Source organism: Phaethon aethereus, assembly GCF_964289735.1.
Source record: "Phaethon aethereus genome assembly, chromosome: 4".
Classification (NCBI taxonomy): domain Eukaryota; kingdom Metazoa; phylum Chordata; class Aves; order Phaethontiformes; family Phaethontidae; genus Phaethon; species Phaethon aethereus.
In genome coordinates, this window is record NC_138578.1 from 72,281,294 (window position 1) to 72,295,040 (window position 13,747).

A 13,747-nucleotide genomic window follows, 5' to 3' on the forward strand; every position below is an offset into this window, starting at 1 on the left:
TGATCATATAATCCCTTTAACAGACGGATTCAGCTCTCTACCTCTTACTGCTTGACAGTGGGTAAAAAAGATAAAATTGCTGATACTTCTTTTATCTTCTACTAGGTTACTGAAGATAAATAATACCCTCGCCTAAATGAAGTATCAGTTTAGTGAACAATGAAGTATATGAACACAAGAATTGCCAAAGTCAAAACAAACACGAAGGTCAAAACACTGTGTTTCAAGTCCAGTATCCTAGGTTTGACAACGTCCTGTTCCAGAGTGATGTTTAAGAAACTCTTTCCTGAATCATCACACAGTGACCTTGCTCTGGGGGAGGCATTTTTGTAATGCCTGTCAGTGACAAATCCACCCAAACATGAGGTTTAGTTTTTTTTTACTCACGCTATATAACTGTGTCTTCATTCTGTTTATATAACCATTGAAGTTTTGCTTTTAATGCCTTATAGTGATGAGTTTCAGAGGTTAATCTGACAATTTTTATACTTTAAGTATTCCTGCCTTTTAGCTTCACTAATTCACTGAGTTGAAGGTATACCAAACCCTAACTGACTGTGGCTATACCATTGATTATTTTATTATTTGAGGCCGCACCTTGAATGCTGTGTTCAGTTTTGGGCCTCTCACTACAAGAAGGACACTGAGTTGCTGGAGTGTGTCCAGAGAAGGGCAACAAAGCTGGTGAGGGGTCTGGAGATCAAGTCCTATGAGGAGCAGCTGAGGGAACTGGGGTTGTTTAGTCTGGAGAAGAGGAGGCTGAGGGGAGACCTCATTGCTCTCTACAACTCCCTGAAAGGAGGTTGTAGTGAGGTGGGTGTTGGTCTCTTCTCCCAAGTAACTAGCGATAGGAGGAGAGGAAATGGCCTCAAGTTGCACCAGGGGAGGTTTAGACTGGATATTAGGAAAAATTTCTTTTCTGAGAGAGTGGTCAAGCATTGGAACAGGCTGCCCAAGGAGGTGGTGGAGTCACCATCACTGGAAGTGTTCAAAAAACGTGTAGATTTGGCACTTCAGGGTATGGTTTAGTGGGCATGGTGGTGTTAGGTTGATGGTTAGACTTGATGATCTTAAGGGTCTTCTCCAATCTTGATACTTTGATTTTGTGATACATCATCATCATATGTTTTCTTGTTGGCATCTTGCTGAAGCATTTAGTTTCTTCTATTATCTTTGAAAATAAGATGCCTAGAACTAAATGCACTATTTCAGCTGAAGGCATACTAATGACTAGAATAAAATGGCGTGATAACATTTTTATTCTTCTCTGTATCATTCCATTACAGAAAATAAGGCTGAGAATCTCAAGAAATCATCTTTTCCCCTTCTTCTCCCATAATCCTAACACGTTGTTTGCCTCTTTATTTGCAGTGTGTGTTGATCAGAAGCTTTTGTAGTGCTCTTGTTTCTTTCCTGAAAGGTTCTAATTAATTCAGAATCTACCAGTGTCTAAGTAATTCAGGCACAATTAATGTATAGTAAACTGTGTCTGTATTAAAATCCTCATGTGTTGGATTGCTGAGTGGACTGGTGAAAGCATGCAGTGCCTTTCAGTTCTAAGGCCATTTGATATGTTAGTGACCAAAAATTCTCACCAACGTGAATGGAGTTTGTAGTGGTATCATCTTGGCATTTTTTTTATAATTGGTATGTTTTTAGGAAATCTTCACCAAGAGGCCAAGGCTAGCATGAAATAGAGCCTGTGCAGGTGTCTCTGAGAGGTGGGCCAGAGTGAAAAAGCTGACACTGCTGCTTGCTCTGCATTATTAATTCTAAAAAGGCCCTGGGGAAGGGCAGGGAAGTATTTTTTTTTGGTCAGTCAGGGATGATATTTCTGCCCTCCCCAAAGTGATGTCCTGCGTGTCTTTTGCTCCTTGGGTCAATGAGTCAGACAACTATGTTATATCATTCCTTTAATAATCTAACCAAACTCAGCCTAAAGATGTGCTGGTGATTATGGCCATGGCCAAAGGATCCAGCAGTAATAATACATTCTTATTAGGAGGCACCTATGCCTGCCTAAGGAACAATCCTTAGGTTCATTAGCTGCAATTAGCATGAATATGCAACAAGCTGAAATATGCCCAAGAGCACGGGATGAGAAAAATCTGAAGAAAATTACCATTTACAATCCATTGCCTCAAAATACTTAAAATGGATAATAAATATATGTCTGTACAGGAGCTATACAGTGTACAGCCTACTAGCTGGTTAAGTTCTGATGTGCATATAGGTACGGAAATCTCATTTCATGGCAACAATGTGCATGGTGTATTCAGAGACACAGGGTACATGAATTATCAACATATGAGTAGTCACCTGCCATTTTAAATTGACATAGATAGTAGATATGTAGTAGATTGATGTATCTGGTACATGTACATATATATTAGATGCAGGAATAAAATAACAAATATCTTTGCCTAGTATATGTCTGAAATGTTATTAATTGCACAAATTTTATCTAGACAGCAGATGGAAAAACAATTTATTCCTTCAAGAAATTTCAAGTGCAAAGCAATAAAAAATCTGGGGGTTTATTACATACTTCTGTGATTATAAAAGAATCTTCACCTATTGCATGAGTCAACCTGTCATGGCAAGAGATCATGAACTATTACTTACAAGTTCAGCATTCATCCCCAGTGTTCCCTCCTTATAGTAATAGTCCATGCAAGACTCATCCTAGACATACAGCATTAGAAAGACATTCCTCTATCTCGGTACTGGAGTTGCTCAGAACTCTACCACTGATCCCCATTATTAATAATGTCTGTCTCATTTGCAGGACCTGAAGAGAACCAGGGCTCTTCTGTATTTAATGTTGTGTAAGACTGGTAGGAAAGTGTCTGGCTTCTACAGCCTAAGGTTGAGGTTGCCAAGGGAGAAGTGGAGAAGCATATAAATACCCCAAACAAATGACCATTAGATATGTAGAGTGCACACATGGATGTATCGGCGCACACATTTTTGCTAGCTTAAGTAAAGAAACCAACCATTTAGTTTAGTTAGATGTTCGCTCATTTCTTCTAGGCATCATGGCAGAGGTGGGAGGTGATAAAAAAGGGATGATCCAGGTGCTGCTGCTCCAACTTGGTGGGAGTTTAAATCTCTGTGTCACATAGACAAATTCTAGAATCATAAAACACTCATATTGAAGGACACCTCCAGAGGTGATTGGTGTCATCCCCTTGTCCCAGTCTTCTCTGGGTTTGAATCCACAGAGGGACCTGGCTATATTGACAGTGCTCATACAAATTGAGATTCATTCTTTCATTTCTCTTAATTTCATGTGCTCTGTTCATCTTAATTATGCAAAGCGTAGGTGCCCAAACTGGTAATTTTTCATGAAAGATTGATTTAGCATACTGAATAAGCAGAATGCAGCTCGCTCTCTCCATTTCTCCTGCTCCTGCATTGTTTCTGCAGCTGGTGTGGTATCGGCCAGCTATTACAGTTTTGTTTGTCTTGATTTTTACCAGTTCATCTTTAGATTGGCCTGCCGCACAGAAAATGCTGTAGCTGCAGTTTCTAGTGATATATTTAAAAATTGTAATTCAGTCTTGCTGCTGCTCAACGTGTCTGCAAACTGTCAAATCGTTCATAGTGTTCTCATCACTCAGTGGTCTTCTGCATAAGGCCAACATGTTGCAGCACTTGAGCAGCTTTCATCTTTTCAAACGACTTGTTTCTGCTTATATACATTCTGCATGGAACTCAGAATTTATCAGTGTTTTTATAACAAGGAAAGAAAATCTCAGGAGAGATTTATTTCTGTTTTGTTTATTACATCTTCTGTTGTGATTATAAAATACAGAATCTACTATTCATTATATCGAGGAACAGGGATTTGAAAAGAATGTTCATCTGAAGTTTATAGGAAAAGTTTTTAATGATTTTTCATTTCAAATGCATTTTCAGTTTTTCTGTGGGATACAAGTTATTTATTGCTCTTTTCCTTATCACAGAGTGTGAGCTTCTCAAAGTGTTATGGAGCTGTATTTACACTTTTTTCCCTACATGGACCTAGTGTACCTCCAGTCAAGTTGCTTTTGATTTCAGTAGGTACCATTGTAATGAGAATGTCTCTTTGATTTTAAAACCGCTGAAAATAGTTTGCTTTTATTTAGAGATTTGAAAGGACAAGAGAATGCTATAAAGAGACCTAAGAAGAAAGCCAGTACCAGATGTGAAAGAAGGGATGTTGCTGGATTACTGCTTCTGTACTACTTTTAGAGTAGTCATTTTGAGATTACTGCTGACTCGTATCATGTGCTCCTCTTAGTCCACTGCTTTTCCCATACCCACAGTACTGGATAGACTTTTGTGCAGTGTAGGGAGAGAGGAAGAAGTGAAGTACCATGCCCTGACTTTCCACCACAACCAGTCTCACAATGACAAGAAGCTCCTTCCTTTAGGGCCATATGCTGAGTTATTAGGAATATTTCCCCCCGCCCTTTTTATTTTTCCTGCAGCTACGTCTATTCTATTTATGTAGACAGTGATGTGTTTTTGCAGATGGATGTACCACTTCTGGTTTAAGCTTCTTTTGTCCTCAGAGCCACATCAAGAAATTTGTCGGAGTCATTTAGTGACAATAAATAATAATAGCCTGCTTTCCTAGGGAAATGACACAGCCAGGTGTGGTTTCACCAACAGTAATGTTTAAATCACCTGAATTTGAAAGGGAGAAGAGCTATCAGAAGTATTGCATTCCCGCACGTTTTGTGAGAACACGTTGGCTGGTGAAGGAGGTCTAACCCGTTAGTGCTGGAATACCTTTGATTCAAACATGTTCAGGCATCAATGTCAATCCATCTTGCGTATTAGGTTTTCTTAATGATAGTGATTGTAGAAGTACATATTTTAAAACAGGGGGACTCACTAAATGGTGGTTTCTTTTGACTGTAATTTATCATTGGAAGGCTGTGTCTGGGAATAACTGGATTTTCTGTCACTTTTTGCTTAATTACTTCTTTCTAAACTGGATAGCCTTTTGAATACCGCTTCTAAATATGGTACAAGAAATAATTGGTGAAATTGTAAAGGGTCTTAATGGCCTTAAAAACTATTGAAAATTTTAATTTTAATTTATTTATTTGTAAAGAAGGGTTTCTATTGCAGGAGCTCAAAGCAGATATCTTGGGCTCCCTAAGAATCCTGTGCTTATCACCTCTCACATGCTTTAAGAGCAGATATAGCACTCGGATCCTTATGTTGGATCCATTTTTCAAACTTATAGAAATCAGGTACATCATGATGCTTTTAGAATGTAAATATTTAATACAGACTTCTTCCAGGAGATGGAACTATATTGATCCTGCGTTCTTAATCTTTACAACTTCATCATTTGTCTGACTGAAATTTGAAAGCTATCCTTTGTGGTTTTTTGAGTTCTCTTTCCATTTATGCTGAATGACCTGACTGACCTCCAGATCACTAGGACTGTAATTTATGTAACTCAATTTCCCAGCCTCTTTCTATGTCCTTGTTGAAACACTGTGTGGTTTATTTCATTATTGAAATAATCTGTGCTCCATAACTTAATGTTCAGTCTTTCAACAGGTAAGCTAAGGGTCTAAGTGTGAATAAAGGGAAAAATTCTGAACTTCATACACAGAAGCTGTAATTCAAACAACAAAGCAGATATTTTTCAGAAGGGGTAGTCATTAAGTAGAGTAAAATCAAAGTTTCCGACACTTCTTCTATGTTGAAATTGTAAGGATAATAAAAGCTTCAGGAATGAGGATCAATTACATGAAGCCATATGCAGGCCATAAGTAACAGAACATTCACCACCACTCTAGTGAGAGGGCACGTGATATTAGTAGAATATGCTTTTTTCCTATGAAATTAATTATACATGTTTTTCATGGTTCAGACCTAGGATTTTTAACAAGTAGCAACAACACCTCACTTCTATTCAGGCAGGTGTTAATTATATGGTAGAGACGATAATTTCTGGTATTATCGGTTGGTGACAAGACTTTGCCCAAATCAATCTGGAACAGACTTTGCACCTTTTTATAAAGCAAAGGAGCTGGTAGGGGCCATGTGATGTTTTAGAACAGTAGGCAATATAGAGAAGATTGATGTGTAGCAAAAAATCTAAAATTGAAGTTGTCACTCTGCATAGGGCTAGAACTGAATGTTCAGAAAGCTAATAGTTTGCAGGTCCTGTCCCCTGCTAGAATTTTACCATCACTATGCAATAGGAAGAGTTCAATACATTTTAACCAAAATTGTTGCTGAAAATGTCCTGTAACTAGTAGTAATCTAACCAACAGATACACTTTCCTTCTGCAGTTCTGTTTTTGCCATTATGTCTTTAATCCTATTTGTCCAGAACACATACTCTAGTCCACCCTCGCAATTTTTGAGACACTGAATCATTTCATTTCCCTAAATCCCTCTGTGACTAGATGATGAATTCTTGCAACTCAGTAATCTTGCACCATTTCCCTCACTGAAGTAACATATTCAATAAGAGGGAGACTTTAAGCTTGGTGCTTTTGCACTGGGTTTTTTGGGACCCAGATGTTCACATGGCTGACTTGCTTAATGTCTTGCAAAAGTGAATCCAGTTTCATGAAATTAATGGGAATAGGACATAATTCTGGTAGTTGTCTGGCTAGTTTCGTAATGCCATCAAAGTAGTGGAAAATGGCATGTAAATAATTGAGTTTCGTATGCCTGTGTTGTTATTTTGTTATGACTGCTCCGTATCTGAGTGTAGCTTCATAGATAGGAAGGTGTGCTTGCTTGCTGCTGCTCCTTTTACAGTTAAGGTACTTTGTATTAAAAAGCTAAAACAGTGATACAACCAGAGCAAAAAGATATAAATAGAGCACTGTTTCTCAATATCCAGTAACAGATGTTTGGGGAAAAATAAAAGAAACAAGGCAAATACTGAATAATCTTTCCCTGGTGCCATCCAACCTTTCTGTAAATGGCAAATCAGGGACTTTCAGACCTGGATGTTTCATCTGTACCATGATGCTCAAAAGCCTTGATGCGCCATTACCTCTCTCCTAATGTCTCTTTATACTTCTGGCTTCCACAACATCTCATGTGGAATTTAATTGTGTAAAGAAGTGTTTCATTTTGCATGTTTTAGACCTGCTGCATGCTGAATTCACAAGCTACTTTCTCCCTACCAATTATTTCATAGAACTATACTGTACTCCTCTTCAGTCGTCTTTCATCCAAGCCCAAGAATCTGACTAGTCTCTTCTCATACAAATGTTGCTCATACTTCAAATCATCATTGTTGCACATTTCCTTCTTCCAGTTCTGCTACATCCTTTCTGAGATGGGAAGATCACCTCCATTTATTTTAAGTATTTAAAGTGTAGGCACAACATATATATGTACAATAGTGAAAACTGTCTTTGCATCTGTTCTCAATTTCTTTTCTAAAAATGTGGCCACCCTAGGGGAAAGAGAATGTTTGAATACCTTGTCATGCCACTTACAAGGTCTTTACAGGGCATTTACACTACAATCAGCTGTGCAGTTCATCCAGGAAGACTGAGACCTTACCCCTTTGATCTCTTCTTCAACCTTTCCTGGTCTTAAAGAGTTTCAGAGCTCCCAAATGGCTAGAGTCTCTTCACTGGGTATGACTGGCTCTGGAACAGATACTTCTTTGACTAATACTTCCTTTAGCCCTTCCACTTCTCAGCCTCACAAACAGCCACTGCTGGCTGCTTGCTTGGTGTAGCTGCTGCTCCCCATGTTAAGTATGCAACGATGATTCCCAGCTTATACATGCCAGTCGTCTCGTCTCTCCTTCTCCATTGCTTTGTTTATCTGTCTCCTCCTACTTGCTTTCACATGCATGGTGTGCCATGTTCTTCCTTCACTACCTGCTCCCTTTTCAGAGTTTTCCACTTCTACGTTACTGTGCTTGTATTATTTTTCCCTTCTCATCTTTTATAGAAATCAACAGTGAACCATTTAATGTGATGGGAGATTGGAGGCCTGTGGCCCATTTTGTCAAGCTGCATACAAACTTCACAGAAAAGGTAGTCTTGGTTCATAAGGGCTTACTATATAAGTTAAAGGTAGTGTGTGGAGGGGTATATGACAAGGGAAATGGAGCAGAGCAGTGAACTGTAAAAAGAGAGGTAGTCATAGTGGCACTAAAAGTGGATGTAGGTCCAAGTCTAAGCTGGACACCTATAGTACTGAAATGTGCTGTGGAAGGAATAGTCCTTGTCTTTATAATAGGCAGAATCAAACCTTTGATTCGGATACCACTAAACAGTAAGGTAAGAGAGTGTTAAAAGTCAGACAACATTTTCTTGTGCCTCAGACTCATGTTCAAGTGAAGACTTAAAAGAAAAAGTCTCTGCAGCTACAGCAATAAAAATACTAAATAAAAACACTAAATACACTGTAAGGTCAATAACATGCACTCCCTATCATAGTGTTGTCTTCATGGTTTTATGCACAGGCAGTCTTTTGTACCCATGACACGATGAAAAGTTATTATTGACAGATGAATAGTCTGCTTAAAAAAGGCTACAAAATGTTCCACTACTAACAAAGTTTTACCTAAGATATACTTTTCTTCTCATAATTTGTATGGCATCTTAATGTAAGGTGTTATCTTAGACCTGTATGTACAACATGTAAGGGTTTTTGAGAATAATAAATGAAAGTTGCTATAGAAATAATAGAAGAGTGCTTAAGAATGACTTTTAAATGGTTTGGTGGAGTAGATACTGGAACAGCAATCTAAATTCTATCAGACAAGGTAATGGAGGGTAAAGAAGCTAGCAAGCAGAGTGACTGGAAAACTAAATGATAATATAAGCCTAAAGCGTAGAAGAGCTTTGAAAAACTCTATGCAAATGGACCAAGAAACTAATGCATACATGAAGGACTGTAGCTTGAAAGGAGTAAAAGGAATATCTGGTTGAAAAGGGGTCAAGGAAGAGCTGAGACAAAGGCTTTACTGAGTGCTTTTGCTCTGGATGCATGGCATCCATGCCACTGCAGGCTACATTCCCATTTGTGGTGTTTTGCTTTAAAATAAGGCTCATACATATGCAAAATGTGCTCATCTGTTGAACCTCTTGGCTCCAAACCAGGATCAGCTGTACCTCAGCCATTCTTGACAAAGCCTTGTTTTACTGGTCCTTAAAAACCTGCATGGGGATCTGCAGTCATCAGAGGCATTCTCTTCCAAGTGCTGGCAACTCACTTTAGGGAACTTTTCCTGATACCTCACATTAATAATTCTTTCTGCAGCTTGGACCGTTTACTTATAGCCACATCCTCAGCTGGTAAGAATGAGATCTTGCTGCTGTATTAGCTTGAATCTCAAGTTTCACTTCTCTGCTCCCACAGTTATCCCTAATGTCTGTATGATACAGAAGCTGTGAATATGAGCCGGCAGTGTGCCCAGGTGGCCAAGAAGGCCAACAGCGTCCTGGCCTGTATCAGCAATAGTGCGGCCAGCAGGAGTAGGGAAGTGATCGTGCCCCTGTACTCGGCACTGGTGAGGCCGCACCTCGAATCCTGTGTTCAGTTTTGGGCCCCTCACTACAAGAAGGATGTTGAGTTGCTGGAGTGTGTCCAGAGAAGGGCAATGAAGCTGGTGAGAGGTCTGGAGCACAAGTCTTCTGAGGAGCAGCTGAGGGAACTGGGGTTGTTTAGTCTGGAGAAGAGGAGGCTGAGGGGACACCTTATCGCTCTCTACAACTACCTGACAGGGGGTTGTGGCGATGAGGGTGTTGGCCTCTTCTCCCAAGTAACTAGTGATAGGAGGAGAAGAAGTAGCCTCAAGTTGTGCCAGGGGAGGTTTAGATTGGGTATTAGGAAAAATTTCTTCACTGAGAGGGTGGTCAGGCATTGGAACAGGCTGCCCAGGGAGGTGGTGGAGTCACCATCACTGGAAGTGTTCAAAAACTGTGTAGACGTGGCACTTCAGGACATGGTTTAGTGGGCATGGTGGTGTTGGGTTGATGGTTGGACTTGATGATCTTTAAGGTTTTTTCCAACCTTAATGACTCTGTGATTCTATACCTTTGGGCTTTAGCCTGGAGTGACCCGCTCACCTCTGTAGGCAGGGAACTCATGTCAGTGACAAAATGGTACAGGTGCCGTATTTCTGTCTAAGGTATTTTACACAAAAATATTTGCACATTGACCTGATAGTTCCTGGTAGCTACTATTTTGGCTGATACCCTGGATATCTAGCAGCCAATTCACAAATGTGTGAATCCTCCATATTAAGCCTGGAGGAAAATCCTGGCTTGAACGGGAGAACGCATCCTAGCGAAATCCATGGGAATACAACCTGAGGGGGGAAACATTCATAGCTGGTGAATTGTAGTTTGGATGTGTTTAGTCTAAAGTGTTCTGACAATGGAGCACTTACTGATAATTATTTGAGAAATACATAATAAAAACAGCAGGAAATTTCAGTTCTCCTATGGAACAATCACTTGGAAAGTTGTTCCCAGTGCTTTTCTAAAACTAGACAAGTGTTCACAGGTTTATTTAGCAATCAAAAGTGCTCTGAAAAGAAGGCTTAGCACCACACTCCATCCTGAGTGAGCGAATCAGTGTATCACATGTGTACCACAGGGAAATCCTGTGGGGATTTTATAGATTTTCTGTGTATTGATGATATGGCTGCTGTTGAATACAGTAAAACAGCAGATGCTATGTTGAAATTTTGATTGAGGAGAAGACTGTTTTTAAGTATCTCATTGAGCGTGGTTCCTTGAGGATTTGGAAGGAAGGATGTTCAGACAACATGGCAGGTGAATGCCTTTTCTGTACTGGTCGGTGCTACAGCTGTACTTGGTCTATAACCAAGCCTAAGCTTCTCAACACATGTGGTGTTTCGAACAATTAACTCTGTTGACTTCAAAAGGGATAAGAATTTGATGTAATTTCCTCTTTTTTAGCCAGTTGGATAGTGCCACGTATTATTTAGTTTTGATTACCTTAGTCAATGCAGATGGCTAGAAAATGTTAAACATCAATATTAACCATACAGCAGCGCTACTTACAGGCGCTCAGCATTCTGATCTTCATCCAGAAGTGCAGGTGTGCAAATGAGAAATGTTGTGGCATTAAGAGCCAAACCTTTCTGCCTCTCACACCTGCACAGGTTTGGAAAATAAATATAGCCCACAAAAGCTTTTCTAAAATATTACTGTCGAAGGATTCCTTACCCAAACACTTGTGAGACATGCACATATATATGAAAGAAGCAGACACTATTCTGAGAAGTGTAAAGCATGCGTATTGCATGGAGATTGATGTGATCTACTCGTGCTCATCGGAACAGCAGCTTATAGGAGGTATTTGATGACCTGCAGAATCTGGACCTCGCTCAGTAGACTGGTATGTGACTATCTAAAAAGCCTCATCTTGCTCCCTCTGAACTCAATGACAGTGTTCTCATCTTGTTGTCATTAGTGGGTCATCTCTTGGCAATATTTCATTAGATTGTAGTTCACATACATGAACTTCCAATTAAAATCTTTGCAAATATCTTCTTTCTTGTTTGTTTGTTTTAAGGGAGACACTTAAACATTTCAACCTGCCTTCTGCATTTTTTATTATCTTACTGTAGGTTCATATTTTTTTAACACTTAAAATTACAGTGTCAAAATAACTACAGCATTAAGTGGCATGTTACTCTACTGATTTCAGTGAAGTTATAAATGCATAGTTTACAACATGCATGGCAAATATCTGGCAAAATGCAAAATCTGATATTAATAATCTCAGGTTTTGTAAGAAAACCTACTCTGAACACTGCTTGTTGCACTATATTTTTGAAGATGTTAGTTCATAATGAAATAGGAATTTGGTAAACTGCATTTGTGAAAAGAATCAGTCACACAGAGGATAATATTCCCTGAAAGTTGCACAGACCCTCATGAAGGTTCTGCTGCTGAAAAGCAAGGTCCTCTTGTAGAATAGGACACACAGATGCCTAATATGTATCTTCTGGAGGTCAAGGATGAGATAAGAAGATCAAAAGTGGTACGGAACATTCATAATCAATAAGCCTTTTATGAAGAGAAGTCAGATCCTGACTTGCCCCTCCAGGGAGCTCCCAAAGGAAAAAGCAAGTGTGGGTGTGAATCTCTTCCTGGTGACCAGTGAGACAAGTGATTCAGGAAGGAGTTAGTGCAGTTACTGTTAGAGTTTCAGTTGTGTAAGTCAGCATAAGTACAGCAACCTTGGTAACATAGCTGGGGAAGGCACGACTGAACTTGTTTAGAGCTAGTTTGGTTATCTCTTAACAGTAGATGTGAATCTCGCTTAATGTGTAAAACTTGGGGAAACCACAATTACAAGATGATGATGGGGAATATTGGTAGAACTATTTAAATTGAGTAGACATTGTGAAGGGAAAGAACTAAACTTTTCAGAGACAGTAAAAGGATATCTAAGTAACTGGAAATAATGGAACCAAGTCAAAGCAAAACTGTTAGGAAACATATCTCATTTGTGTTGTGGCTTTAATGGAGTCACATTTTCTTACACTTGAACTCATTTAAGGCATACATCCACCTAAAAAGGTCACCGTAGGCTTTGCTTGCATGGTAGTGAGTCTATCTAAGGTTCAGAAACAACATTTATAGTAGGAGAAGAAATAAGTGAATGGCAATAGCTGTTAAGACGTGATTAAATTCAATGTATATGTCAGAGGTTGTTAATTTCTGAATGGCTAGAGGCTACTTTTATTCTCTGGTAGGTGTTTGGTGACCAGAACTAGCAGTTGTATTTCTGTGGTGTTGCATGGCCTGTCCTAGATTAGCATGCTCTGTACAACCCCCACACAGAAGTGCCCTTTAATTTGGCAGCTCTGTTGACCTGATGGCATTCCTGGAATCCAGGTATCTCTAAGGTTTCAGCCCTGCAAGACCTACAAACCTCAGATTAATAAATGGCCACTCCTTTTAACTATGCTGCAAATGGGTTTCCAACCTAGGTTAGGGGTCACAGCATCAATAAGACTTTAGGGTAAGCTGGAAATAAAAAGTCCAGATGACAAATATGACAGCTTACATTGGGGCATCATTAGTATGGGAAATACTACTATGAAGTCAGTCCTTCACCTTTGAAATGATAATGCTTAGTGAATGCAATGGACACGAAGTCAGGATTTTCTCCATATTTAAACCTTTTAAAAAATGCACAAGAATGTTTCAGGGCTTGCAAAGGAAGATTCCTGGTGAAATCAGTGGATCCACTTGCCTGACTCACTTAACTTAAATGTGTGCTCAAGGTCTCTGCTGACTTGTGAGCCTTGGCATAGAACCTTCCTTTACTGCTCTTTTTTGTTATTGCAAAGTCAGTAATGTATTCAACATATTTTCCATAATTTATAACCCAACAGTGACAAGCACTGTATCAAATGCTGCTGTAGTGACTGATAGAATTAATGAAGTCCAGGGGCCATGTGCAATATTCCACAGCTTGACACAGAATTAGACTGTTTTGAGAGATGGAGGGAGACTCAGCCAATATAAAAAAAGATCAAGTATGCACCCTATTCACAGTAATACTCATATCCCTAGGAATAACTGCTAATGCAGCTAAGATGGAAAACCGAGAAAATGAAGGTGCTTTGAAAATAAAGAATTAAACTGAAGATGAGAAAAATTCTGCATCAAGCCAGCTACAACTGAATATCTTCACTAATATTTTTTTTGCTGACGACAGACCCTGTGAGAAGATGAGAAGTCTTTTTGTTTTTTCCCCCAAA